Source organism: Peromyscus leucopus, chromosome 6, assembly GCF_004664715.2.
Source record: "Peromyscus leucopus breed LL Stock chromosome 6, UCI_PerLeu_2.1, whole genome shotgun sequence".
Taxonomy (NCBI): Eukaryota; Metazoa; Chordata; class Mammalia; order Rodentia; family Cricetidae; genus Peromyscus; species Peromyscus leucopus.
In genome coordinates, this window is record NC_051068.1 from 38,194,392 (window position 1) to 38,212,181 (window position 17,790).

At 42.0% G+C, this 17,790-nt stretch overlaps 1 non-coding gene across 1 annotated transcript; it reads left to right on the forward strand.

Moving 5' to 3' along the window:
• The first annotated feature begins 10,350 nt into the window (after nt 1-10,350).
• Trnaa-agc lies at nt 10,351-10,428 on the forward strand. The gene has a single exon. It is a non-coding gene; the product is annotated as a tRNA-Ala (tRNA).
• Nucleotides 10,429-17,790: the final 7,362 nt, after the last annotated feature.

Consider the following 17,790-nt stretch of genomic DNA (forward strand, 5'->3'; position numbering starts at 1 on the left):
GGTTGCACTGTTCACAGTGAGCTGGGCCTTCCTACATCAATCATCAATCAAGAAAATGTATCAGGCCAATTTGGTGGGGGCATTTCCTCGATTGAGGTTCCCCTTCCTGAAATGACTTTTGCTTGTGTCAAGTTTACATAAAACTGACCAGCACACCTCGCTGCTGCATCCATGCCATATGTATTGTATTGCTCTCTCTTCTTCACCTTGCTTTATGCTCTTTTCTCCTCTCACTGTCTCCATTCTACAGCCCCCCCCTCCCCGTTCCCCCCCCCCACATACACACACACACACACACACACACACACACACACACACACACACACAGCTGGAGTCTGCATATCTGTTGATGGATGTCTAGACTGATTTCATTTCTTAGCTTTCATGAATAGCAGCAATAAAACAGGATGTGCAAGTGTTTCTGGGCATGTTGACTCTGGGGCATATACACAGGAATGGTATAGTTGGGTCATATGGCACTTACTTATTTCAGTTTTTCGAGGAATCTCCCACTGACTTTCGTGGTGTCTGCACTGGTTTACACCCCCGACCCGCAGTGTATAAGTGTCTCTTTTCCCACACCCTCATCAACATTTGCTGCCCTTTGTTGTCTTGTTGGTAGCCATTCTTACTGGGATGAGATAAAACCGCAAAACTGACTTAATTTGTATTTCTCTGCTGTCTAAGGATGTTCGACAAGTTTTTAAATGTTTATTGGCTGTTTACATTCTGTCTATTTCATTCATCAGCCCATTTATTGATCAGATTATATATTTTTCTGGTATTTAATCACTCCACTTCTTACATTCTAGAGACTAATTTCTTGTCTGATGCACAGTTAGTAAATACCTTTTCCATATTTCATTTCTTCACTCTGTGATCTCATTTGTTAATTCTTGGGGTAGTTTGCTGTGCTATTGGAATCTTTTTCAGAAGGTCCTCCTCTCCCTCTCCCTTCCCCCCCTCTAAGTGTTTTCCTCTAGTGTTTCAAAGGCTCTGGTCTTAGATCCATTTTTAATTGATTTTTTGACTGTGTTAGAGATAAACATCTAATTTGATTCTCCCACAGGTGGATATCTGTTTCCTAGCGCCATTTGTTGAAGAGACTATCTTTTTTCTATGTATGTTTTTGACACCTTTGTCCAAACCTAGATGGCTGTCGCTTTGTGGGCTTACTTTTGGGTTCTCTATTATTCCATTGGCTTAAATGTCTGTTTTTGTGCCAGCATTGTGTTGTTTTTACTACAGCCCTGTAGTACACTCTGAGATGAGGTGTGATACCCCCAACATTCTCTTTCTGATCAGACTGCTTTGGCTATTTTGAGTCTTTTGTGCTTCTATATGAATTTCAGGACTTTTTTTTTCTATTCTGTGAAGAATATAATTAGAATTTTGATCTTAATAAAATCCCAGAGCCAGATATTGGAGTAAATGCTGAAAGATCAGAGGAAACAAGCCACAGCCACTTCTCACCTCGCCAACTCCTCAGCTGAAAGGGGAAGATCCTGTCTCAACGAATCCTCAGACTGAATGCCCCAAGTCCTTAGCCGAAAGGGGAGAACTCCTGTCTCCTCCTGCCTTAAATTCTTTTCTCTGGCCAGCCATATCACTTCCTGTCTCAAGCTTCCTAGTGCTGGGATTAAAGGTGTGTAACTCCCAAGTTTCTCTTTTAGACTGGATTAATCTTACGTAGCCCAGGGTGGCCTTGAATTTGCACAGATCCATCTGCCTCCCGAGTGCTAGGATTAAAGGTGTGTGCCACCACTGCCTGGCCTCTATGGCTGACTTTGTGGCCGGCTCCACCCTCTGATCTTCAGAGAAGCTTTGTTTATTAGAGCATACATAAAATATCACCACAGTTTGTGTTGAAACTGTAGATCTTTTTCAGTAATATAGTCATTTTTATGACATTAACTATGTCAATCCTTGAGCATGGGAAGTCTTTCCCTCTAGTGGCTTCTATGGTTCTTTCTCTAATATCACAAAATTTTCAACATAGTGGTCTTTCACCTCCTTGGTTATGATTATTCCTAGTTTTTTTCTTTTTCCTGAAGCTATTGTGAATGAAACTTCCCCACCCTGATTTCTTTATCAGTAAGTTCATTGCTGATATATAGAAAAACTACTTTTTGTATATGTTTTTTGTATATGCTTATTATATATTCTCCCTTGTTGAAAATGTTTATCAGACTTAGAGTTTTCTTGTGGAGTTTTTAAATAAATGATCATGATGCTTTTGCAAACACAGACGCTTTGCTTGCCTTCCTTCCTCTTTCGGCCCCTTTTATTTCCTCCTTTCATCTTATTTCTCTAACTAAGGCTTCAGGCACTGTATTGACTAAGAGTGGTGAGAGTGGGCAACCTTTATCATTCCTAATTGTAGAGGGAATGCTTTATTTTTATATAATGTTGACTCCTGGTTTGTTGTATGTAACCTTTATGATGTTGAAAACATTTCTTCTCATTTAATTTCTTCAGGGCTTTTTTTATCAGGCAGGAATGTTAAGCTTTATCAATAGCCTTTTTTTTTGCATCTATTGAAAAAAATTGTATGATATCTCTACTTAAGTCCATTTATGTGTTGTATTATATTTATGGATTTGCATATGTTGAACATATGCACATTTTGCATCTCCAGGATGACCAGCTTGGATGTGATGTATGTACTTCTTGATGTTTTGTTGAATAAAAATTGCTAGCATTTTAAGACTTTTTTTTTTCAGGTATGCTCATCTTGGACGTTGGTCTGTAGTTGGTTTGTCTTGTTTTATTATCTAGTTTGGGTATCAGGATAGTCCTGGCTGTGTGGAATGAACCTGGCAATGTGCCTTCCCTTCCCATTTGTGGAACAGTGTGGAACTGCTGTTAGCGCTCCTTCAATCATTAGTGAAATTCAGCAGTCAGTTTCTCCAGTCCTGGGCTTTTCTTTGTGGGGACACATTCGTTATTGCTTCAATCTCATTGCTTGTTCCAAATCTGTTTAATTTACTTATGTCCTCTTCATTTAACAGTGGGGGTGGGGTCATAGGTGTCTCGGAATTCATCCATTTCTCCCTAGATTTTCCAGTATTTTTGTTGTAAGTTATCCATTTATTCCATATTGATTTTCCACAGCATCTGCTCTGTCCTCACCTTTTGTGTCTAACTTTATTAATTAGGATCTTTTCCCTTTCTTGCAGTTACTTTGGGTAGGGCTTTATTTGTTTTGTTTATCATTTTTTGTCTGGTTGAATCAATGCACTGTTCTTTTAGTGACCTTCTTTCACTTCTGCTTCAGGCTTTATTTGTATTGCTGCCTCCTGCTTTAGACCTTGGCTTGTTTTGTCTTTCCAAAACCCTCAGCTACATCATAAGGTTACTTGAGATCTCGATTTTTTTTTTTTTTTTTTTTTTTTTTAGGTTTCCTCTTGGAATTGTCTTGTCTGTATCTCAAGGGTGTGGTACCCGTGCTTTCATTTTTGCTTAATTTTAGGAACTTAAAATTTTCTTTCCCAATTTCTTTAATGACTCACTGGTCATCCAAGAGTGAAAAGTTCAATCTCCAGATGATTATTCAGTTTCTCTTGGCTGATGTCTAGTTTTATTCTGCGATCATATGATAAGAAATTATTTCAATTCTTTTGTATTTTCTAAAACTTGCTTTTTTTTTGCATAGGACGTGGTCTGATTTACAGAAGGTTTAGTGGGATGCTGAAAAAAAAATGCATTATGTTTCTGCTTGATCCTGTTGATATCTTTTAGGTCCATGTGATCTGTGGTATAATTCCAAACTAATTCTAAACCAGCTTCTCTCTCTCTCTCTCTCTCTCTCTCTCTCTCTCTTTCTCTCTCTCCTTCCCTCCCTCCCTCATCCTCTCTCTCAGATGTGTGGGGAGTGAGGGGTATTGTTGAGAAAGGGTTTCACATGGTCCACAAATCACTCTGTAGCTGAGATGGACTTGAACTCCTGGTCTACGTGCCTCTATCCCACAAGTGCTAGGTTATAAGCACGTGCTGCCACACTTGGCTGACTCTGCAGTTTGTTGAGTTAGTCTGAACTGTCTATCTAAAGATAGGAGTCGGGGAAACTGAGGACCTGCTGAGTTGTATCAGGACCTATCTGACCTTTTATGTCTAGCAGTGTTGGTTTTATGATTTGGGAATCTCAACGTTTGGTGAGTGTGCTTACAACTGCTGTATCTTCTTGAAGAATCATTCCCTTCATTAATGTGCAGTGGCCATATTTATTCTAATTATGGCCTGAAGTTTGATCAGGTATCAGAAACAGTAAGTTCTTTCTTAAGATGGTTCCTGGGTGCTGCCCAGCAATTCAAACAGTGTGATACAATGGGATTCTTCCCTACTGCTGACAATGGACTTGTCTCACCAAGTCCAGCAACTAATTTGGGGGCTTGTAAGTGCTGCAGGCTTGCCCTGAGGGTAGCATCCCATCTCTTTCCACCTTCTTTTGAAGGGGCCCTTGCTTCTCTTCCCCTCTGGGGAAGCCACAGGCCAGGAGCTGTGTCTGGCTGCTTTTCTTGGTGTCTCCCTTCTTTCCCTCCATGCTATGCAGGTATCCTGTCATTCATTACCTTTGTGAGTTTCTGAAACCTTTCCTCACTTTTGAACAATCTTTTTTTTAATTCTAACTCTTTATCAGTGTCAGGTCCGAAGGACACTCCACTCCCCTGTATTCTGGTGCCGGTTCCCCTCTACCAAAGGAGCCATTTCCTGCCACTGTCAGAGGGACAAATGACATCTGTGATGTCTATTAGCACACCCAAGAGCATGCTGTCCTCCAGGCTCTTTCAACACCACAATTACCTGTGGTTCTTCTCAGTTCCTCTCACCCTGCCCCTACCCTAAACTTCTCCAGCTCGTGGGCCCCCCTCTCCTAGCCTCTTATTCTATAACCCTACTATTTGGGCCATGCTCCCCTCTCTCTGTCTTCCTCTCCTGGCCCCCTCTCTCTTGCCCTTCTCTTGGTCTCTTCCCACATTCTCATCTCTCACTCCCCTGCCACCTCTCCCCGACTCTTCTTGCGACCAACCTCGATCTACTTCTTTCTCTCCCTCATTTCGACTCTTCTGGATACCCCTGGCTGTTCCCCCCCCCTCACATCTACAGTAAAAACCTCAACCATGTCTTGGAGTGGTCACGTCATAATCAGGTCATGTGGAAGCCATTTTTAGTCATCTGGACCCCTGCCACCTCACTCTTGAAGAAAAAAACAATGCATCTTTGGCAAAGTAATCTTGATGAAAATAACGCTGAGTTCCAGCAGCTTAGTGCTTAGAATTTGGTGTTAAAGCAATAGTCCTGAGGTCAAGGTATAGGTATGAGTATGGAGTCCTTCTTAGTTCTTGTCTCTACGGTCTAGAAGCTGACACCTAGCTTTCCTAGCAAGCTATCAGGGGTGTGTACACGTTTAGGCTAGGACTTCATATATCAGAATCTATACAATAGATCCTTTTGAGAATGTGCTGGTGTGAACCCATTCGCAAGCAGGAGATACCACCCGGCAGGTGAGTGGCAGGCTTCCTCCCTCACCATAGTAACCATTCTGGAGGCCTCTGATAAATACATTGCCCACAGTAAAGGCTTTTATGCTTGTGCCCTGCCGTGAGGGTTTAATTTGTATGATCCCTCCTGTGGAGAGAAGAGCAGGTCCTGTAGCTTACCGAAGTCCTTGTTAAATGCTGCCAACAGAAAGGGCACAGATCAAGCTCTGCTGCGCAGTCCAGGCTATTCTTCAGAACCAGCGCCTTGACCAGAGTTGGGTCAGAAGGCATCCTCTTGCGGGCACATGTGTGTCTGTAGGAGCCTTCTTTTGTTTGTATGATGTCGGCATGTCAAGGTGATCTTGAAACTGGGATATAGTATTCCAGATTCCCTCCTTTATTCCTTGTCCATTCTGTCACACCTCACCCTACTATTCCATCCTTCCTCCCTGCTTTCCTAACAGGAGCCACATGTTTGATCTTTTTATCACTTGTTGGCTTTTTAAAACATGTCGCTCTTTTAATATAACCAGCCTGCTCCACAGGTGTTAGGTTTCGAATCTGGGACAAATGGCTGAGGTGCCTATTTAACATACCAAAGTGGACCTGGCTGCCAAGTTCTCCCTGTATTCATTCGTTCGTTCGTTCATTCATTCATTCATTCATTCTCTCTCTCTCTTTCTCTCTCTCCACTTGGTTCTGAAACCTGGGACCAGTCATGTTCCTTTTTATTTCTTTTTCATTCAGCAGGAATGAGGATATTCTAGAGACACTTGTGACCCTAACTTTGACTCTCAGACTATTGAAATGATGGTCCCAGGAAACTGGAATTTCCAGCCTGAGGGAGAACTTGTCTTCCTGAAAGAAATTTGTGTTTTTTTCAGGCCACCTTTCAGGAGAGGCTGGAGCCCAGCAATGAAGGGCCAGTGATAGGTGGGACCACACCTTAACCGAACTGCTCAGGTATGTCTGTCACTCTGGTGCTCTTCTGAAGCCTAAACATCGTGTGAGGACCCCAAAGATGGACCTGGGACTGGGCTGCTGAACCTCTTTGTTCTTTTTCCCAGTGTGACCATATTGAAGAAATCTCTTTATTTTCTGCTTCTCGCTATTACCATGGCTCTTTTAATTGTCTTATTGAGGACAGGTGGCTTAATCTGGCTTGTGAGGATAGCCAGAACACAGGCTCTGGCCCTAATAACTCTGGTAACACTGTCGCTAAGATTTGTAGACTTTTCATTTTGAAATCATTTTACCTACAAAAAACTCACAAAAAAGTTTTATATACCCTTCATAAGATTCTCCAAATAGTAACATCTTGTATAACGAGTAATTTAAAAGATTAGGAAAAACCTTTCATGATGGACTGGCTCAGAATAAAAACAGTTTGAGTTCAGACATTGAAAAGTCTCATTGCCTCCATGGCCATCTTTGCAGGTCACTGTGACTCTTCTTTGCCAGTTCTTCATGGTTTACAGTAAATAGCACATGTAACCTGGCCTCCACATCTGTGAGTTTCATGTTCTTGGATTCTACTGTAGGCTGTGGATTGAAAATATTTTTTAAGTTATGTTTTTTTTTTCTTCTCATTATCCTCCAAATACCACAGCATAACTATGAATACAAAACTTGTATTAGGTAAAAGTAATCTAGATATGATATAACATTTACAGACATGCATAGGGTATATATGAAAGGCTATATACCATATTCATAAGGATATTAAGCCTTCTCTAACTTTGATATTTGAGAAATTATGAGCCCAATCCACCATGGATTTAGAGAGAACTCTGTGTTCCTTTCTCTTTTGTTAGAAAAATAATTCTAGCATTGTATAAATTGTTCTATAATTTTTTTCCATCTAGCTTTTTGATCCAGAAATATTTTCATATAAACATGTAGACTTTTTTTTTCCCTGGTGTAACTTCCCATTACTTTCCCATGGATATATTTTTGCCTATTTATCCAGTTTCTGTTGGTGAAGGCTACTGTTTGGATGGCTTTGCACGATCTTGGTTCTACTTGTTGGCTGGGTGGTGCTGTCGGTTGAAAGCAGTAAGGAAACACAAAAGGAAAAGCCTGTGAGAATTATTGTTGTTTTCGTGTGTGGTCACTTAAGGGCTGTTCTGTGTGGCACCACACTCAGGATGCGTATTTGAAATAGGAGACAGCTAACTGCATTTATTACGGAGTTTACCTGCTAGCTTTCGCAAGTTTCAGGCCAGAAAGAAAGAGGTCATTGTATTTCTGCTGCCACTTTGCCCTTTAGCTTTGTGACTGGTTTACAGCTCCAAGCTGCTTCTCTGCTTCCTTTTTAATTAAGCAGTGACAAATTTGAGCATTGCTTGCTGAAGCATTAGTGTTCAAACTTTTTTTTGTTGTTGTTTTGTTTTTCAGACAGGGTTTCTCTGTGTAGTTTTGGTGCCTGTCCTGGATCTCACTGTAGCCCAGGCTAGCCTTGAACCCACAAAGATCTGCCTGGTTTTGCCTCCCAAGTGCTGGGATTAAAGGCGTGTGCCACCGCTGCCCAGCCAATGTTGAAACTTTTAAGCTTCATCTCTGAGAATCTACCTCCCTCTACCGATTCTCTACCTCCTTGCTTATTTCAATAGATCTTTTCCTTCACATGGGAGTTGGTGGTCAGTGTCCAAAACTGATGACAAAGCACTCTTAGGTTCTTCACGTGGCACATGAAAAGATGCTGAGAAGACAATTCCCTCCTTCAAGACTTAGTAAGTGGTAAGAGGTAGCTTGATTGATAGACCCTGCCACCAACCACCCCTGCCCTCTGTAGGAGGGGCCAGACACAGATTGAGCGGGGCTAATGGAGGTGGGAGCGGAGATTCAGCAGAGAAAGAGTTGTAATTGTGAGCTGTCAGGTTACGGGGAGTCAGATTACATGGTTATTCATAGGCAAGAAGACTGTTGTATGATCCGGACCTGGCAGGTTTGCAGAAGACATCCTTGCATAAAACACTGATGGGGAGGCACACATTGTTTGGACTTTAAACATCACCTGTGATAACCAGAAAGCTAATGTGCCCAAGGTGTCACGATTTTCAGTCAGCACTTCTTGAGAGTTCGCATAGTTTTGACTATGTCTCAACCTTTCCTGTAGGAAGACAACTTGAACAGCTCAGCCTGACCCGTTGCTCCATTTCGACCCTGAATGATTGCCTCCTTGGACCACGGACCAGGACGGTGAGGGGGGCAGATTTGCAGGGTGGACAGCCCTGGGCTGTATGAACCTGAGCACATTTTGTATCCTTTCGTGTCCTCATGCCCTGACTAGGTTCTCGTGGGAGAACAAGCTGGCTGTGGGAGATGCTGGGCACCCATCCAGGGTAATAGAGATTGAGTTATGGAGCCGCTGCAACATCGCCAAGGGTTTGAATGAAGAAAACCTCAGTGTGAGATCTCCGCCACGCGTGTTCACTAGCAAGCAGGTACAGATAGCGCATCGCTGGTTCAATGACGGGACCCCAACTCCTGCCTCCCCCAGTGCCCCATGAACAAAGAGTTGAATCTGGTTCAAATGCGGCCCTGGTGGCAGGATTTTCTGAGTTACTTGTTAGGAGTCAGCCAACCTAGAATCTTTTCACATTAGATGGACACAGGACTTTGAAGTGAACCAGGTGGGAGGACATCCATCGGGGTGAGGCATTTTTATATGGCGCTCATGCAAGTGGGCTCTTCAAATTATTTCAGCCGTTCATGTATGTTAAGCAAACTATTGGTTTTATCAGTGGAAACGTGAGTCAACAGACATCCATTATGCAAATGAGAGAAAACCCTCAAGCGCTGGCTAGAGCACTTTATTATTTAAGTAGCTGAGGGTCTTGTAGTGGCCCCCTCTGGAGTGGGGCTCTCTGATTAAACACCAGCGAACTCCTCCGGAGTCTACATTTCTGATTAGGACCGTGACTGTCACATGGGAGTAGCCTAAAAACAATTTCTAGAACACAGCATGTTGAGATACTTGAAAGTAAATTACAGAAGACTGGATGTCTTGTGCACTTGTAAAAAGACAGAAAGAAAACCCACCTTGCGCTGTAATCACCAGGGGATTTAATTATGAGGAAAGCACAGTGCAGAGGTAAGCAGTCAGACTCAGCACTGGCTACGACTGTGCTCTTTGCTTGGACATGCATATTCAAAAGTGCTCTTGCTCTTGCTTTTGGTAAGATGTTGAATACCTTTTTGTTGTTATCTAACCATTTCACCACAGACTTGAATAATATCAAAATTGTAATTCCTGACATGCAAGAGTTATTAATATTTTCAATTAAAATTCATCTGTTAATCTTTTGTATTTATCAATAAAGTATCTCTAAACTACAACCTGCTGTCTCTATTTTGAAAACACATTGATAAACTTCTCTCAGATAGAAAGCTTTCTGTAATATTTAAAACAAATCGTTTTATTTTACATTTTCTCCATGAGCTTTTCCATTCCACTGCTCTATAGAAGTTTATTCTGACATGATACATTTGAAGATCCCTCATTGACTTCCTTATGATACATAATTAGTTTTATTTCCTGTGACCTTAAAGCTCTAACTGTTGAGACCTAGGTTGATACTGTTACAGTTTTTTGTGTGTATGATATATGTGCACATGTGTTTACAATTGATTGAGATAATTGCATGATTGTGTATGGTGGTGGATAACTTTAATATTAACACTCAGAAGGCTGAGGAAACAGGATTATGAATATGAGGCCAGTTTGGGCTACATAAGGAGACTGCCTCAAAAATAACCATACTATATTTTGATGAATATATAAAAACAAATATTATTCTATTAGAAATAAAATAAAAACTTTATGTATCTGGGCAAATGATTTATTTCTAGAATAAGATATTGAGGGGTTGGGGATTTAGCTCAGTGGTAGAGCGCTTGCCTAGCAAGCACAAGGCCCTGGGTTCAATCCTCAGCTCCAAAAACAAACAAACAAAAACAGCAAACAAACAAAAAACAATAACAAGCCGGGCGGTGGTGGCTCACGCCTTTAATCCCAGCACTCGGGAGGCAGAGCAGGCAGATCTCTGTGAGTTCGAGGCCAGCCTGGGCTACCAAGTGAGTTCCAGGAAAGGCGCAAAGCTACACAGAGAAACCCTGTCTCGAAAAACCAAAAAAAAAAAAAAAAAGATATTGAACATCAGCATCATGCTGTTTTGTTATATGTGTGTATTTGTGCATGTTCGTGTGTGTGTGTGTGTGTGTGTGTGTGTGTGTGTGTGTGTGTATGTGCATGCAGGTGTATATGCCCATGTGTGGAGGGCAAAGGCAGCCTCAGCTGTTGGTCCTCAGGTACTTCCATCTTCTTTTTGAAATAGGGTCTCCCACTGGCCTAGAGCTTTCCAGATAGGGAGGCTAGCTGGCCAGTGAGTTCCACCTCTCCAGTGCTGGGGTCACAACTGCATGCCACCACCCCTCATGCCTACATTTTCATGTGGATTCTGGAGACTGAACTCAGCTCACTGAGCCATCGCCCAAGTCCAATAACAGCAATTTCCTATTAATTTAATTTTTGGTGTTTTGTGATGTTTGAACACATAAGCGCCGTGCCTCAGCCTTCTGAGTGCTGAGATTACTGGCATGTACTGCTGAGTGATTTAGTACTTTCTGAATATTGATTTTACTGGTATTAGAAACAAGATAGTTTATTCATGTCTATGCGAGAGGAAGGGGTTTTGCTGTAATGGTGGGTAGCACTCAACTGTTTGAAACCTGAACATTTCAAGAGGTATTTTAACCATCTCTGAGAAGTGACTTGCAAGCTAGATTACAAAGGCGGTGAAATTATTATTTAAACCACCAGGCTCCGTTAGAATTGATTTACAGGCTGCAGCTGGCAAAGAGCCATGACTAGCTGAGGCACTGGCAGAGAGCAGGGGGCTGTGAAAAGTAACCCAAGCAGGGACCATCTGCAGATGTGGAACAGAGATTCTTTTCTTGTCATTTGCTGTGTGCTGCTCAAATGTTTTTCTCCTTGCGATCGATCCTTTGATCATTTACCAAAGATGCGTTGAAAGTCTATCATTTTTACCTAGTAACTTAGTTCATCAGATGAGAATGCTGAGTGCTTGTTGGAGAATGAACTCAACGAGCCTTGCCCTTGTCCCTTATGAGAGGCTCTTCCAGTTGGTTGTGTGGCGGGGCACTTGTTTCACGTCAGGCCAAAGTGCGACCGCTTTTGTCTTTATTTGAAAACACGGTTTAAGCATGTGCGTGGGTGCCACCTTGACAGGGTAGACCGCTGTGTGTTTAAAGTGTGTCAAATCGTCAAGGCTGAAACCCGCTGCCTAGACTTCCCTTTCCTCCACCTTTCTGGTTAGAGAGACTGCTGGGGCTGGAGAGGGGAGCTTGGAGGCGGGTAAAGCGGCCACCCCTTGTCGTCCGCATAGGTTGTCATGCTTCTGCTGTCTCACGGGCGAGAGGCAGTTGGATCTGCAGTTGCTGTACTCTTAGGCCAGTTCCAGTGAGTTACACAGGTCCTGGCCTCTGAAAGACACCCATACCATTAAAGTCAGAATCTACAAGAACTGACATGGATTAACGGTGGCCCCAGGTTGTATGCGCATGTGTGTGCTTTTGTAGCTCTGCATGTGTGCAAATGCATGTGTGTGTGTGTGTGCATGAGCACGTGTGTGTTGCCCTTGCTTCGGCTCATGCAGACCTTCCCAAGGCCTGTTCAGCAGCAGACTGGATGACAAAGAGCTCTCCAGAGACTGCTTAGCCACCTCCCACAATTCCATGTGCTTCTAGGCAATAATAAACCCCATCTTTGGCATTCTGCTTCTTGGAGAGAACACTTATAGAATAAGTTTAATAAAAAAAAAGTTACAATAATTTTATTTTTAAAATTATAACAATTCAGTATAATTAATTGCTAAATTTGTAATTTTTTTTTGCTAGCTGTTGGCACAGTATTTGTTCCACAGCCGAATGGGGGTGCATAAGGAAACACTGGTGGTCCTGAAAAATAATTATAATGGAATTTCAGAATAATCTGAAATAACTTTATTTTTGGACACTATAAATTTTCTTCCATTTATTTAATAAAAGCAAAAAGTTTAAGTATGGTTTAAAATGATTCCTCCATCAGCTAGCACACAGTTTTATTCTTCAATTAATAGCAGATAAAAGTAGTGAACATTTTATAATCTGAAATGAGCTTTTAGGGCAATTAAATGTTCTGTGATATACAATAAAATGTTTTAATTATGCTAGTAACAATCTCTACCAAATCTAAGAAGACATTCTCTAAAGGTTAATTCTCATGTACCTTGAAAATCTAATCAATTTATCTGGAAAATATTCTTGTTACATTTAAAAAAAAACTGGTCATCACTGTCCTCTGGTGCCTTCGTTGCTAGAGGTGGCTTTTCTTTTTGGCTAATGACAAGTTCTAGGGATGGGTATTGGGAATAGCAGAAATTATTTGCCTGTGTTTAGATTTGTAGAAAGTTATATTTTAGTAGTCCGTATTTCTAATTGATACTGTTCTTCGCTCTGATGAATTTCTCCCTCAGATGATTCATCCTTTGAAAGCAAACAGACTGTTTTACAATAAAATAAAATGAAACAGACAAAAGATAGGTTGAAGACTTCCCAGCGAAACATCTGCAAACAGCTTGTAATCACAAAGAAACTGCTTAGCTGCATCCAAAAGGCGAGAAATGCAAAGTTAGAAAGAAGTCCAGAAGACGTGGGATTGCAGTGGGTTGGTTGGAGGTGCAAACAGATCACCCACCACTGAGCAGCAGAGATGAGCCCTCAGCAGGGAGGGACCACAATGGATAGGACGCCTGCAACCAGCACCAGGGATGTGAGAGACCACACAGTCACTATTGAAGAGGCCTTTTAAAAAAATCACCAAAGGAGAAAAACTAATTATGACTACCCTACTGGGATACAAAACCAGGGGAATCCAGATTGATTACACTGTAGACAAGAACATGGGCCAAAAGGTACCAACTGCTTAGAGGAGAGCTGACAAAGATCCCATCACCAGGTAGGTACAGGCATTACCTGAAATGACTAGGCTGTGGTATACAATACAGCCAAGGAGGCAAGAGGCCAACCAGTCCTAATCTCACCAAACCTGGCATGGGATGGTGGCCTTCCCAGAACTCAGCTGCTGGAGAAGAGGGCAGCATCTGCAATGAGGCCTCATGGATGCTATCACAGGCCCTAGGTCCACACCTATCATTCTGCCCTCATTCCTTCACTTCCCCAGAGTCATGGTCCTCTGCAGACGGGAACACAGAACTGCTGCACTCTGGGGCTCTGGCATCTTTCTCAAAGGCTCTACTGGTGTTGAGAAGGCAAGTCCTGGTATCTCAGGGAAACACAGTGGGTAATATGTTCTTTCTTCTTGTCTGTGTTGAACTCTCAAGCCCTCGGGGTAAACTTGGATGAGCTCAGCATTTTGACAATTATCTGTGGTCCCACATAACAGTTAGTTATGCAACCTTGTTATATCTGTGTTTCGAGAAATTTTTTCCTGGTTGTAAAAATAATGTGAGCTCATTTAAAAAATACACCCTGCCCCCAACTGGCTGGAGAGATGGGTTATTCCATGAGTGAGGAACTGAGTCAGCTCCCTAGTGCCCACAAAAAAGTTGGGTGTGGTAGTGCATGCTTATAATGCAAGTATGAGGGAAGGGGGCACAGGAGGATTCCTGGGGCTTCTGGGCAAGCCAGTATAGCAGAACAGTGAGCTATAGATTCAGGGGGAATTGAGGGACATGTAACACAGATTTCTGGCCACATGTACACACACACCAAACAAACAAACAACAACTTAAAAAACACCCTCACACCAACAACACCCCCTTAAAATCTTGTTTTTGTGAATAATGATAAAAATAATTCTTACTAGAATAATTAAACATGTTAGTGTTTCCTATTTATTGCCCTTTTATGCATCGTTTGCTGTGTGACAGTACTTGACAAGATTGGGTACAATGGGTATTTTACATCTTGCCTCTGTCAATAAGTCTTTGGTTTAATGCATTTTTGTTTTTAATGTCTAAAGAATGACATTCAATTAAAGTTATTAAAGTATCAGAAATGTACTGTGCTAGTTTTGGGCAGATGCGGGGAGGGAAGGAAGATGGGGAGGGAAAAGGAGGAGGAAGGTATATGTGTATGGGTAATTGTGGTTTTTCAGCTTGTTTTCAAAATTAAAGAGGCAATAGATATTGTCTCTGCCTTCTTGGACTTTCTGATCTATTGGGAGAAATGATATGTGTATATAATTAACGTCAAAATGATGGTAAGTCATGGATTCCTCAGAGGTAATGGGTGGTGGACAGATCTGCTCTTGCAGTCTGAGCATGTGCAGTCTGAGCATGTGTGGCTGGCACTGGAGAACTGAAGCGAATCTCCCTCTGATTTAAGGATTGTTTTCTGTTTCAAATACAGAAGTCACAGAAAAGCTTGATGACCTTATGACAATGGGATGTTGGAATCAACTGAATTTGTCTTGTTTTCATTGTTTCTGTTCCTGAAAGGTAAGGCTGGCAGCACTCTCACTGCCAGAGACCATTAGAGTGTGTCATAGCTAGGCCACCTGTCTCTGAATTTTTTTTTTTTAAAAGTCTAGAACTTACTATGTAGCCTGGATTGGTCTCAGACTCTTGGCAATCTTCATGCTTAAGCTGCATAAATGCTGTGGTTATAGATGTGTGCTACCATGCTTGACCTTCAGATATTTTCAGAGTGAGGAATCGATGAGATATCTCCTCAAATATATACAGGCTTGGCCCCCCTCCTTTGGTTCCCTGGGGAAACACTAATTTAGAATGATTAGCACTAAGTAACAGAGATGCCATAACGGGACATTAATGATGCATGGGACTCAACGGGAAAATGCCTTGCTAATTCAAGATAAGTCTCAGTCTCTGTGAATTTGTAGACTTTTCTGTGAATTCCCTTGGGAAAAGTTGGACTTTCAATTAAAAGAGGATTGAGAGATTAGAAAAAGGCCTGTCATAGTTGAGTGTATCTGCCTCAAAGCAAAGAGTTCACCACTGGTGTCTCTGCATAAATTTCTTGGCCATGTTTCATATGATTTTCTTCTGTAGTGCTACCTGGTCGGCATTCTTTTTTAATGCAGAATATAAGAAGATTTGGGACAAATGAGTACATGATTCTTTTTTTTTCCAATAAAAGGTTTCTTTTTATTCACTTTATTCATTCATCCACCCAATATTTTTTTATTTTATTTAATTTATATTTTATATATGAGTGTACTGCATGTATAACTGCATGCCAGAAGAGGACATCAGGTCCTATTAAGATGGTTAGCACCATGTGGGTGCTGGGAATTGAACTCAGGACCTCCAGAAGAGCAGCCAGTGCTCTCAACTGCTGAACCATCTCTCCAGCCCCAACAAATATGGTTTTTGTTTGTTTGTTTGTTTTTGTTTTTTCAAGACAGTGTTTCTCTGTGTAGTTTTGGTGCCTGTCCTGGATCTCATTCTGTGGACCAGGCTGACCTTGAACTCACAGAGATCTGCCTGGCTCTGCCTCCCGAGTGCTGAGATTAAAGGCGTGTGCTACCACCACCTGGGTAACAAATATGTTTTTATGACAGGCTTTCCCCCCCTCCCAGAATTTAGAGAACATGATTTTTGTCATGTAGCACTGTGAGGATATAACTCAATGTTCTCAGTAGATAGCATCGTTCCTCTATTAGGCTGAGTATCGAGGTCTCTTTCTTTAGTGTCTTGCACAGGAATTTAGCCTGTGGGTGGCTTTGGCCTCTGCCTCTGTTCCTCCAAGTGCCAGGCTAGGAGGAGCAGGTGAATATCGGGGACTATAGGGGTCCAGCCCCTCAATAGTCCCCTCCCAGGGTCCAGGAAGAATCTACAACCAGCTGATAATTAATTTTTGATGAAAAGAAATGAATCTATGTACATGAAACTCCTTAGTTCATACACTTTATTATTCTGGGTCAGTTCTCTCTCTACACAGCTTCTATTCTGCTCTCATGCCTAGCTCTTTTCTTGCCTGATTTCTCTCTATATTTATCTACTGTCCCCTCTAGGTTCTATCTTAATTCATTCATCTAGTTTTGTCCCTTATAGGTTCTCATCCATCTAGTTCTTTCCCATATCAGCTCCTCTCCCATCTCCTTCTCTCTCATCTGACTCTTCCTCATCTTCCACCTCGTTCCTCTAGTACTCTCTTCTAGCCCTTCAATCTAGTTCTTCCCCATCTCAGTTTGTTCCTCTCAAGTTCTTACCCATCTAGTTCTTCCATTCTCTTTTCTCTTCTCTGTCCTGTGCCCTGGAAGTCCCAGTATAAAAAGGGAGGGTCCGAGCTAAATTGTGTAAAGCTATTACTTAATGTCCACCTCACCTAGGCGGTGTCTCTTTGTGGAATTTACCTTAAGTCAGGAGACTTGCATGTGGGCTGTTATTACTGTTAGTCCTTGAAAGTGGCTAAGGGAGATATCTGATTCCAGAGAAAGCTTCTGAGGCTGTTCTCCAAATACCTGGAATGTGTATGTCCAGAGAGTGATCAGTCCACACTGTTAGCCCTTCTAGGGAAAAGTCAACTGGGAAAACTATGAAGGCACACATGATTTTCATAACAGAATACAGCTGATATATAACAAGCCAAATAACACCAAAAACTCCTTGGAATTTGGTTTCCTCTGGAGGAATTCCCTGATCCCTCCAGGTAGTGACTTTGCCATAACCAGCTGAGTTCTTATGATATATATTCCTGCGGCCTGCAGCAGGTGAAGGATTGTGGTCAGCACCAAGGGTGTCCTCATAAGTCAGGGCTTCTTTTTTGTTTTGTTTTGTTTTTCAAGACAAAGTTTCTCTGTGTAGCTTTGCGCCTTTCCTGGAACTCACTTGGTGGTCCAGACTGGCCTTGAACTCACAGAGATCTGCCTGGCTCTACCTTGCGAGCGCTGAGATTAAAGGCGTGAGCCACCACCACCCGGCCCAAGTCAGGGATTATTAAAAAACCTTATGTATACCCAAGGATCTGACATCACATACAAGTAGAGAGGTTCCTCTTTCTGCTGATTCGGCATTATGTTGTACTCCAGAATCTTCAGAGTGTGTAGTCTTAGATCATTCCTACCCAACACCCTAGCCGCATACAATCTGACTTTGATCTCAACAGGGCCACACATTTTTGGACAAGAGACAGAGACAGTCCACTGAGTTTCTCAAAGCTAATGAGACCACTTGGAGATACTCCAGACTATTAAGTTATTACTAGTCCCATTTCCAATTCCTGCCCCAAGAGTAGACTCTGTGCACAGGAATGAGGTCTT